Source organism: Saccostrea echinata, unplaced genomic scaffold (assembly GCF_033153115.1).
Source record: "Saccostrea echinata isolate AGI-Se365-2 ecotype Australia unplaced genomic scaffold, CSIRO_AGI_Sech_v1 ptg000009l, whole genome shotgun sequence".
NCBI classification, from domain to species: Eukaryota; Metazoa; Mollusca; class Bivalvia; order Ostreida; family Ostreidae; genus Saccostrea; species Saccostrea echinata.
In genome coordinates, this window is record NW_026889758.1 from 9,747,734 (window position 1) to 9,761,233 (window position 13,500).

A 13,500-nucleotide genomic window follows, 5' to 3' on the forward strand; every position below is an offset into this window, starting at 1 on the left:
TACGGTTACCTCTAGCACAACAAGGTCTACAACAGACCCAAAGCCTTCCCTGCACTGCTTACTCGCAAAGAACATATTTCAGATGCATTTGAAATGTATTGAGCTAGTTTCGTACTTCTCAAACTGTAAGGACAAGCATTTCCTTCTCTATGTGGTGGCACACGATTACATACATTTCTGAACTCACAGGCGCAAACAGAGTATACTGACTGTTCTCTATTGAAGGACTTATGTTTTACTCATATGTTATTCTTTAAGGCCCTGTCACGATTTATGCTATGATTACCCACGAATTATTAAAAGTTAAAAATTGCTGTCATTCGCCAGCATTAACATTATTTTAGGTGGTATTTTTTTTCGACGGGGTTAACAACAAACATCTGCCTACATCGTATTAACTCGTAGTTCAATCGCACAGTACTCGTACTGCCCTTGCCATCAATTTCGTAGATATTCGCGGGAAAGTCGTACAACGTTCCTATCAATTTGAAGAACAGTCACAGTAACTCGTAGGATACTCGGAGTAACTCGAAGAACACTTGCACTAACTCGTAGGACACTTGCAGTGTCGCGAGTACTACGAAGTTCCGCGAAAGTGTATGAATGTCGAAGATTTACTACATGTACGAGTGCAGTGCGAATGCTGTGCGGCTGTCTACGAATACTTAAAAATCGTGCTGTGTCCACGATTGTTTTGAACATGCTCAAAACAGTCGCAGAGTTTTGCGATTTGCTGAGATTAAACACGAATGAGGAAGACCTCCACGTGCACGATGAACTCCGATTTGCTGTGATTTTTGAATTCTTAATGATTCGTAACTCTAAATCGTGACAGTGTGACAAGGGCTTAGCTATTAACATATTTTTACTTTTCTCCTCTTGTTTCATCCTAAACTGAACAATATATTCAATTCTTTATGATTGAGTCATTGTACATTAAATGAATACATTAGTTAAATATTTTAAATTTAGACATACGAAAGGAAAAAATGTTAATTATCATAAGCATTTTGAAACTTTTTTTTTTTTTTTTTTACTTTTTTTACTTAAAGAAAATGCCATATTTGTGAATTTCGACACATTGGTAATGAGTGTATACATGTAGATTATTTGTTTGTTTGTTTATTGTTTAAAGTCCCTCTCGAGAATTTTCACTCATATGGAGACGCCACCACTTGCCGGTGGAAAGCTGCAAATTTGACCTATACTCGGCACTCAGAGCCATTGAGCAGTGAGGGATCTTTTTCGTGCCAGCACGTACATTGTACTGCGACCCGGAACCTCGGTTTATACGGTCTCTTCTGAAGGACCGGTCTCCACGTCCCACTGGAATTCGAACCCGCGACGTAAGCATCAACTCTAAAGCAAACGCTCTAACCACTGTGCCACGCGGGCGACTTACATGTAGATAAAAAGAATATTTGAGAAATATGTTTTTAGCCCCCCCCCCCCCCCCAAAAAAAAATTTTCTAGGACAATTTCTCATCTTTAGCCCTGCGATGAATTCTGTTCAATGTAATTCACTCACAATGTAGTCGAAGTACAAATACATGTATTAAGTATGAATTTTATTCGATATAATTCATTCAACCTGTAGTTCAAGCAGCAACTGAGTTTCATGGCTACTGATATTGAGAAGTTTGTAACAATCCGCAGCAATGTAGGATTATTCACTGATTTATATTAACAATTAAAAAAAAATCTGTCTTTAGGAAATAAAATGGCCAAAGATTTTTGAATAATAAAGTGGAAAAACATCCTTTTTAAATCTTGCCTTCACCTCTGCGTGGTGAGAAGGTGAAATATGTCTTATGCATGTACACATTGTATCTGTCCAGCATGATGCATTCATCTGGCTAACTGAAGAAGCACTGTTACATAGCGATAATATATACTATTTTATATCGGTAATGTATACTATTTTAGCTGTAATGTATACTATTTTTAGCGGTAATGTATACTATTTTGTAGCGGTAATGAGTATGTAGCGGTAATGACTATATTGAAAATGTAGCAGTAATGTAATGCATCCGTGGAAGAGTCACGACTTTCGGAACTCATTAAAAAGAAAATTCCTCCTTTTTACAAAAGCCTAGATCTACTCCTTGATGCCAAGTACTATAACTCATGGTAGTATACATCAACTTTGAAAGCATATTTACAGTTCCATAATAAACACAATTTTATCAACGTTCTGTATGTAATAACAACCGAGTTAAAGTACCGCTGTTGGAACACAGAAGAAAAAAAATATACAGTATACAGTTAAAGTATATCATTGAGGGAGTTAGCAAGATTCCAGTTCCCCAAGGCCAGGAAATAGTCATGGTCGAGGGGAACTGGAATCTTGCTAACTCCCGCAATGATATACTTTTAACTATTTTATTATACCGATACAAACGTAAAATTTAGAGGATTCAGATAGCGTGATTTCAAAGCAGGGATTAGCTCACTGAATTAACACACGGGGATTAGTCCATTCATATATCATACCAATGTAAAAGTAAAATCTAGAGGATTACGGATACCTGGGAATTAGCTTTCGAAGCAGGGATTAGCTCACTTGACTAACGCACGGGGATTAGTGCATTTATAATGATTTCTAGGGAATTAGTCATATCTAATGTTATATAGGGATGAAATCAGTAGAGGTATAATAAGTAAGGGTAAACTCACTAATCATCTGATTCTAATTGATCAATTTTAAAAGACTAGTATATATACACTCTTTTATTTTTATAAAGATGAAGTTCTATTCCGAATGTTTTAAATGCAAGATAGGTGGTCTGTTTAACAGACAAGTTCTTCACAATATTTCTAACATTAATAACCCAAAAACTGGCATCGTTTTAACGGAATTGCTCTGAGATTTTTCAACACCTAGATCATTGCATAATTTTGACTGAAATGGTTACATATAGTGTACGATTCAATTTCTCCCCAACAGAGGGACTTAGGGGAGTGTTAGACTGTCAGTGTCAAAAATAATCTCCAAAATAAAAATCTAGACGTGCGTTTTCCAATTATGTCTATTTGAATTACAACCTCTAGCCTGATTCTGAATTATAATTGACAGTAGCAATGTTTTAAGTGAAAAAAATCTTTTAAATAATTCAGGGCTATTGTTTTTATAGAAAAAAAAAAGAAAAAAACATTTCTGAAGATCTGTTTGCAAGGACTTTATAAAAGTAATCACAGATCTTTAGATCGGTTTAACCTGACTTACTAGGCTTTTAAATTAGTAAAAGTTTGGAACTTCTCGGAAAGGGTACCAATAGTGCCGATGAAATTCTTTTAAACCCATTAATTTAAAATTCTAATCTCTTTTCATATATATATTCACAAATAAACAATCTATATTACTGCCATAGTTCATTCCGAAATTCAGTATATTTTCTAAGATTTGCTGAAATCAATTCCAAAATTGACCTATGAATTACCAATAATAGAATAATAGCACATAAGCATCATTCAATTGAATACTTATTTACGAACCTTTAGGCCTATGTATTCATGAAAATATGACACAAAAATTACGACACAACTTTTTCAAACTGACAAACTAACCGTGTTTTCGGGGGAAAAAAAGAAAACAAAACGTTGCATACGTTTTAAAAATTACACGGCTTACAAATTTTAGTACCTCATAAAACATCTTTATAATAAAAGCAGCTTTTTTCCCCAAGATTTTATTACAGTTTTATTACATTTTCATTAGCTTTATTGGTTTGGCAAATCCTCAACTTAATCGTTTTTTCACCGAGGCGCTCTTCCTGTGGTTTGGGGTATATGTTTCAGTGTCTGCCAGTGGATCTTGGGACGTTTAGACGGACACATTTATTTCCAGTCTTGTAATTCGTGCTATTTGTTTGACTAATTAAAAGCTTTGAAGGTTGAGCCAAACTAGTCATTTTAAAAGAAGATATAAAGTATCTTAGATATGTGTATATTAATTAAGAAGACAGCTTCCTATTAACTTCATCATTCACAAACCAACTTTGAGAATTTTGCTATTTGACCTTGACCATTGCAAATGACTGAACATAAAAAATAATCTTACCCTTCTTTATGAAAAACATTACTCATAGAATTTAGCAAACCTTGCAACACTGGAAATAGCTTAGGGACCAGGCAGTATTTACCACCAGGGTGGAACCGTTGCAAAAGTATCCCGTTGGGACAGGTATTTTTTATGACATTCATTAAGGTGGGTTGAGCAATTTTTTTTCAACAATAATGTAGACAGGGCATTCATATTTTTCCTTTTATTCATATTTCCTTCCTCTAAAACTAACAAAAATTATCACTTATGATAAATATGAAAATCACATACATACAAATCCAAGTACGTAATATGAAACCTTATATATATATATATATATATATATATATATATATATATATATATATATATATATATATATATATATATATATATATATATATATAATTTGCCAAACATTTTTAAGTTGTGTGGAATTCTTTTTTTCAAATTATGAACCTCGGGTTAGAGTTAGCTAACAACGGGGTCAAAAATGATGCATGTTTACAGACAAAGAATCTTGTTCTCCATAACTACAAAACCATGTTAGTCATATTGATATTGAACCATTCCCATGTTATATTGGTTCAGAAACCCCTTAGAGTTAGGGTGGGACCATAATACGGACTTAAGGGTCATAATTTTTCATGGGAATATAACTTACTCAGGTGAGAGTTGTTGTCCATGAGCCTCTTGTCTTGCGTTTTTTCTGATAAACACTGGGTTACATGTGTTTCTATCTACAAGTAGAGCTTTTTCAAAAAACTTACCGTCTTTAGCAGCAACCTTAAACAGTAAACTGACCTAAACCTATCAGGCCGTATAATTCTTGAAATTTCTTGGCTTTGTATTTCTTCATTAGTTTTTTCTGACATAAGCTCTACCAAGTGAAACGTTAACAGATGCTCGACTGTCTCCGTAAACTTCGACTCTGCTGCTGAAATCATTCGGCAAACCTCGGCTGATTCCGTCACCTTTGTGATATGTAGATAAGGTACGAATCCGAGTGCTGCCGAGATAAGAAAGACAGTGCAAAACAATGGGAAAAAAGAATACATACAAGCTGTAGAGCTTGCATGTAATAAAGATCAATTCTGTTAACAATGAAAATATGGACACGTTTTTTTGGTAATTGCTATAAAAAAAACTAGCATGTTAAATCTAATCAATTAGTGCCAATATCCATTGTTCGTTTTGTCATATTATTTTACGTCTTGAAAAATTGTTAAGTCGTACGAAAATTAGATCATCAGAAAATTATCTCCCTTGCCTTGAACAGCATTAATTGAAAATTTTCTCATCTTGCAATTTCTACCAATCACAAAAGAGATAGTCCGAAGACTGTACTGTCCGAATACTTCAACTCTGTATACCGTCTTCCAAGGAAGACGGTAATTAGGTCTTGTGTTCTCAGCCCACAATAAAAACAATAGATATATGTATAGACGTGTAAGGCCTACTTACACCACAGTGGTTATTTGGTTACAACTGCTTTTATTAATCTGTTGCATATTTAAAAATTTTACAGTGTAGTTATAGACGTTAATTGACCAACTAACAATTATATGTGACAAACGGACTGACTTAGGCTTTTTCACCGCCAACTTCTTATTTATGTAGTAATTTTCAACTATCACCTGCAAGTGGTGTTTATGTCTCCCAGCTTATTCGGTACGCTAGAGCATGCTCTTAGTACGGTCAACAACAAAATTGTCATTATTTTACGAGGTTTGAATATTCAGTCCTGGCACCGGATATAAGCGCAGTAAAAGTAATTACTTTAAATTCAGAAATCTTTTACATTTAAGACTGGTTTGTTGTAACGACAAAAAATGTTCTCATCAGAGCTAAATCCTACAGGCCTTTGGCCAGATTATTCTGTGGTGGATCATCCCTCGTACATAAATACAAAGAACCTAAATATTCAAAACAATCATACTATTCCCATTGCCTTCCATTTTCTGAAGATTTGTAATGTGAACAGAGGACTAACAAAGTGTCGAAACCATGCATATTTTATTCTGATTTCTTCATTTGTGAAGTAGGGGAAATTAGCTCAGTAGGATAGCTTATGCTTTTCTACTGTATAAATAAATTGATGGAGAGAAACAAATTCAGAATTAATAACACAGGCACCTGACGAATGGTTGGTGTACCCCCCCCCCCCCCTCCTTCTAAGATTTCTTTTAGACACGATAACTTAGCAAATTTACATGAAGTTTATCATACCAATACTTCGATATTTGATATCATTTACCATTTTAGAGATTGCCCCTTTAGGGTATATAAAAATAAAGAAAAGAAAACACACAACATATTTTATCATGAGGTACCCACAACATGCAATACAAATGCACCGTATCATCATGAAGAAAGCACAGCATTTAATATAAAAGCACAATCTAATCACGAAGAAACCACCAGAATATGATCAAACGCACATATCATCATGAAAAATCACAGCATTTAATGTAAAAGCACCATTAACATTTTGATGAAGAAAGCACAGAATATAATGCAAAAATCAATGATTGCAATATAGTGGCTTACGATACCATTGACTTGTCAAAAAAAAAAGTACAAATATATCGATATGTTATGATGTATATTTTGAATTAACACAACAAAGTATATATCTAATTATCTATATGCCTCAATATTAGAAGGATGTTGGAGTTCCTAATAGACAACATTTACGAGTCTTCGGAGACCAGTTCTTCCAACAAACTGTTGGAATTTCGATGGGCACTAATTGTGCTCCTTTATAAGCCGACCGGTTTTACGAAAGCCCATTGAGCTCATTTTCGTGGTTATTTTTTTTCGCGTTAAAATGCCAAACTTTCGCGTTATAACGCGAAACTTTCGCGATATAACTCGTAATTTTCAACTTATAGCGCCAAGTTTGCACGAATAAACACGTATCTTTCGCGAATGAACGCAAATCTTTTGCTTTAAAACCGAGACGTTTGCATAAGACCCCATTTTGTCTTGATAAAATGATCTAGTTTATTCATTACAATGAAACACGAAAGATCTCTGAGGTATTTTCTTATATTCTCAGTCTTTCGCAATGTAGAGGAATATATTTGGAGAGTTCCTCATCTGTCATTAATGCTATAAGATCTGATCCATTCTAGAAAAAAAGAAGGAACGAGATGACTTGTATATTTGCAAGAAAGAGAAAAAATTTATCAGAAAAAAATGCCTTTCCATGAGCGATTTCGATATGCCCTAAAAACTTTCAGAACACTTTTTTAAAATAATTTGATTAATTTTTCTAAGTAATTACCATATAGATAACATCAGAAAATGTTATACAAATAAAAAAGAACTGGCATTAGTAATCTTATAATTTTTTCAATAGTATCTGTACATGTATCAATGTTTATTTGTTCTGTTTTGTTAATTGTTGTTGATATATCATACACATTGTTTGATACGTGAATTCAGTTTCGTCAAGATTTTCCAGGCTATAAAACATTTTATGTTTATATACATGTGTTTTCAAAATAATGAAGGATATAAAATTACTGAATGTGTGTTTACTGATTACACTGAAAATAAAATGAACATTTGTCTGCACGTACATTTCTTTCTCCGCTTCATCGTTAAGTTCAACATAAAACTTTTTACAGCAAACAATATACTGTGAATCAATTCACAGTTTACAGCAATTTACAATTCACAGCAATATAATGTTCTAATCTAAAGCTAGTTCGATGATCCGTTAATAAATATATTTCCAATTTTTTTGTCTTATATTATTCTTTTCTCAATATAATTGATAGTGTTTAGATGGTACATGTATAATCGCTTTCATTTAAAGTATATTATGAGTGGGGAGATGAATGGTTTTACTACTCAAGATTGCTGTTTTGATATATAAACATATTGTAATCATTTTCTCTTTTACATCTTCTGAAGAAATGTCACTTATAAATTCATAGAATTCCCGTCTGTGTCCATGTTTCTTCTCTGTCACTCAAGATCACGGTTTCTTAATTAACATGACTATATACTATTAATATATAAATAACTAAATATATAAATAACTATATATATATATATATATATATATATATATATATATATATATATATATATATATATATATATATATATATATATATATATATATATATATATATAACGGTAAAACGCGTAAATATCGAGTAGATTTTTTGTTTTGGATACGCTAAAAATAAATATACTGTACAGAATTTTAGCAAGTTTTAAATTTTTTCAAGTGGGACGAATAGACCTAAGGGCAAGTTGTCCTAGGGGGAACTCTTTAGCATTTTGAGGCCTGCGCAGTCCTAGATATCTGCATCGCATCCGCTTTATCCTCGCTTATATAATTTTCTGCGTGGACCTCAGGTTCCATGCAATTAAGAGATGGTTAAAATAATTATTGATTATACTATACTTCAAGTCATATGCACATGTACTATCTACTACCTTACTGTATTAACGTCTTAGTTAGCTATAGCACCACTTTAATGTATCTTTCCTTTAGTTTGCTCTCTCCTTATACTCATCTTAAGCAACGCATTGTTCTCTGTACTATGTGTTCATTCATATTTTTTTTTTAAAAATGATATATTTAGATTAACAAAGGACTGGCTGAAAGATTTTATAGCGATATTTGATGAGTAGTGGATGTTATCTTAGATTACTGGTTTTTTTTTTTTTTTTTTTTTTTTTTTTTTTTGACTACCCATAAATTCACATTTTATAAAAAGCACAAAAATATATCACCCAATACAAAGAACACTGTATATGTAGGGTGCTCAAGGCACAGGAGTTGTCTTTGATTAACGTAGTCCCATCCTCAGATTTTGCAAATCAACTTTTAAGTAATTGAAAATGCTCACAAAAATGTCTCTGATTTCACAGAGTAACGTGAATTTACCCATGGTATTTCTTCAAAGTTCATCATTAAAGTTAATCATATTATATAGGGAAAATTATCAAATTTCAAATATATTTTCAGGAAATGCGAATAAAAACACCAGCTATGCATTTTCTAATTGAAAATTGATCAACAAATATATTTTACGATAACAAAATATAGGTATCCAGGCATTTGGAGAAAATTGTATCTTGTTTATGCTTATACAGTATTTTAGTCCTTCTATTTACTTCAGTTGTTATATGTAGATAATACATAATGTAAAAAGCTTGTGGTATCATTGCTAGACATCACAGATCACGTCTAATTTCATATCATGCTAATAAACATTGGTATCTAAAGCTAGATTAAAGCCAATTTAAAGGAAATTCGATTTCTCTGTAAATCAATTGATTTTTTTCTTTTATTGGGTCCTAATGTCAACTTTTTAAAAGACCGTTTCCGAGACTTCAGAGATGCTTGAATCCTATTGAGATGCACAAAATGAAAATTGTTGCACGAAAAGATCTCAATTTTAAGCTTCATTTTGAGACTTTTTAAATAATATAATAGATTTAAGAGTTATCCTTCCTGGCTGAGGATCGGATATCCTTAAACGGATTTACATTTAGTTTCTCTCTGGATTACATTAGTATGAGCTTTAAACATATTGTCCCCAGCGTAAATAAATGCAGTGTAACGATTATTGTACGATTGACGTTGACTTTTAATACTGAGTATCCTTAGCTTGCTATTTGTCTTCTAATCCGGGGTAAGCTTATTCATTAAAACGAAGAACAAAAATATTATGTTTACAAATAAGAGTAAAGCTTAGAGAAAAAAAAACCTTTTTATTCAAACAAGATTTAGAAGCAGATACAGCAAAAACAAAAAAACAAACAAAACAAAAACAAAAACGAAAAAAGACTATGATTAAACCTTTGTACGCAGATGAATAAAACAAACCATTCTTTCTTTTTAAAAAAAATCAACTAATAATTATTGTATTTGATACATTGTCAAGATTTATGTAAATAAGGACGCATCTGTTAATTTTTTTTAATAACTTGAAAAAGAAATGATTGCATGAACTTTTACACATGGGCACCATGATATTGTACTGCACTGATTGATCCACAACAATTATGTCCATTCCTATTTGCAGTTCATAACACATATTCTGCGTCGTAGTTCACGTCCTTATGAATCTTCAAAAATTCAATTCATTTCTTAAATAAACTCCTTCCTGAAGTTTTGAAATAAGAAGAAGCAATAAAATTTACACAAAACAACACCGAAAGATTTTTTTTTATAAACGCACACACATTTAAGTGCAAATTATTTTTCAAAAAGTTCTAATTATTTTTTGAAAAATGATATACAAGGTCTGTTTTGGCTTAAACATAATTACATGTATAATAAAACCAGAAAAAAAAATCGTAAACTTGTTGAATAAAATTTGACTGCATGGAATCGGCATATTAGCAAACTAAGTAGAGTGTCGCGTGATGTGCGAAGAAATAGTTCCATTTGCCGGATGCCTCAGTGGAATCAACCCTGAACTGCAGCTAATCACTAAACGTCCACAGTGCCAATAAAAGGGGGAAGTAAACAAGAAATCAGCGCACAATAAATCGTACTCGGCGGCATAAAATAAACAGAGATGACATAAAGAAACAACGGCATTAAAGAGGCCATAGAGGCCATAAACAATCTGCTAAAAAAATGTTCTTATAAGTAAAAATCATGCACAACAGGTTATTTGCTTTTACTTTGAAATCTGATGCCGTAGTGCATAGATCGGGACTGAAACCTCTTTTAATGTTACAAAATTACCCTTATTTGATGACATGATGGCATTTTCAAGAAAATTGGAATGTCTATTTGATGAACCAAATTCCGCATTAGAACTGTGAAGGTCATATTGACGTCAGGATATCTCAAAGGCGGCATATCTAACTAGTGTAACTGATGATTCTATTTCAGTTAAGCCATTCCGACGGTTCGGCAAAATATTTTACGACTGTAAATTTCTGTTTATTGCACTATATCTGCGTTTGAATTTGGTGGCTTTAGTTACGTAACATATGTAATAACCATAAGAAAGTGATTATCGCTGTCAACTACTGTTGATTGATTTTATGTTGTTTTAGGTCCTGTTCGAGAATTTTTCGCTCATATAGAGACGTCATCATATACCGGTGAAGGGCCTTTGCTCGGCACTTAGGGCCATTGAACAGTGATGGATCTTTATCGTACCAACGCCTGTCGGATCCTCGGTTTTTTAGTCTAATCCGAAGGACCCGCAACTTTCACTACTTAGTACCGAACGCTTGACGAAGGACAGTTGATCGACTTAGGTCAGTCGCGGTCGGGGCTCGAACCCACGACCGTCCAATCACGGAGCGAGCGCTCTACTGAGTGAGCTACCGTGAAGATGACAACTGTTATTAATTCGGTGTAATTTATCCATTCTTAAATATTCCGTTGTTTATATGGGAAACGTAGCAATATGGATCATTTCTAAAGTTTGCAAACCATTTTAATTAGCGTGTACATGTAGTTGTTGAAAATTAGAATAACAAATTTCATATGATTTTCTTTTTTGAAGCTTAAAGCCAGTACAGTAAAGATGAAAAAAAAAATATTTACAATATTTTATCATTCTCGTGACGGCTTTGTCAATAATTAGAGTCTAAAAATGAAAATATATATAAACCCAATCTTTTACCAAAAATTGTTTTTAAAAAAGTGGTAGATGGGATTTTCAAATTGATTTAATTGGAAAGAAGCCCTAATACGGCGTTCAAATGGACAAATATAGTATAAAAATTGATGTGTAGATAATGGTCTTGAAAATATATCCCTCAAAAGCAGCATAATGAGCTGTTATCTAATAATTATTTCAATTAAAATTGACTCACTTTCACTATATCAATCAATGATGGCGTGTAATTGATGCAGGGAATAGCCTTAAGCCAGTTTGATGCTTTCATCATAGAAAAAGAAATTAACATTAAACAAGTTCTGTTATTTTGTCAATGAAGCGTTTGTAAATCAGTCCACTAGAGATGTACATGTAGTTTGTAATTTAAACGATATTTTATTTATAGAAATAGATTGGATTAAGCAATAGGCAAAATTTATAAACATCACTCAAAAGATACAAAATCTGTTTTTACAAAAGAAGATAACTCAAAGTTGATTCGCAAGGAACAATGTCGTGCAAATGGGAAGAATATAAACATCATACATATTATTTGGTTGTTTACGAAAACTGCAGTTACGTGCAAAAATAAAAGCTTACAGATATTAAAAGTATCGTGGTATTTCTGATGTGAAAATAGAAAATGTGAGAGAAAGGCTCTATCATAAACAATTCAAATTGACAGTAGGGCAAAAATACCGGAGGTAGGATCAGGTGCAATGGAGGAGTGAGCATTCCCTGTGGACAGGTCAATCCTTCGTACAATATGTAAGCCCTTTGTCTTTTTCATGTGAACTGAGTTTTATTCTTTTTTTCAATATCAAATATTTTCCACTTTCACGATTGTATTTACAATACGATATGTCTATGGTTTTCTTTTTCTAAGAAATGTTCAACAAAATTTTTTGTTAAAAAAAAATGGAGAGATAATAAAAATTCATTAAAGATTTTCAATTGAGCAAAGAAAAGTATCTGTGAAATATGACAGTACATCTAAATAACGTGATATTAAAAAAAAGATTACTTTTAAGAATATCTTCAAAGGTAAATATCTTCAAAAAATATATAGATAAAAACAAATTATAGAATTGTGTAATTGTGATTCATTAGAATTTAAAAAAAAAATAAACAAAACCTTTAGCTTATGCATTTCTACGTACTTGGGATAATGCGTCACTTTAAAACATGCCATATCTTGTCAAAAGCGTGTATACAGAGACAGCTTTAATGACACTTCTAATACATGTATATCGTGATTATAAATAATCTAAAGAATAATTCAAAAATCATTATACAAATCCAATGACATAGTACCAACACAAAGCCAGTGGAAATGGGACCATCTTTAAAAAAAAGTCTGTTTGCCCTCTCTCGACCGACTGGTTAAAATGGCCCGACTCAACTTTTATTTTAACTTCCAGAAATCGATTATTTTTGCTCATCCCGTCAGCAAGTGTTAAATTTTTATTTTAACATATTTTGAAAATTCAGCATTGAAGTTGGAGCTTTCTGTGAAAAAAATTATTTCCAACTACCTGATGTTTCTAGCCTGATTCGGGAGAGGGTAAACAATCAATATCTTATATATGGCCTGAGTAGAAATGCGCGCTTTCGTGGTGAACTGCCATTCCATAAATATAATTAACTTATACATGTATATATAGTTTTATTATATACTTAGCATACTATAATTCTTACATGTAGGATATGAACAAATTTTGATACAATTTTATGAATATACATTTGTACCTTAAAACCATAAAAACATTACTCTTGGTTTTTTTTTTTTTTTTGTTTTTTTTTTTTTTTGTTTGTTTGTTTTGTTTTCACAACATGTCAAACAGCTTTGAAAGGAGTACT

At 32.4% G+C, this 13,500-nt stretch overlaps 1 protein-coding gene across 3 annotated transcripts in view; it reads right to left on the bottom strand.

Moving 5' to 3' along the window:
- Positions 1-13,500, bottom strand: part of LOC133183268 (adipokinetic hormone/corazonin-related peptide receptor variant I-like) — an 86,007-nt gene that overhangs the window by 30,603 nt on the left and 41,904 nt on the right. The window lies entirely within an intron of this gene.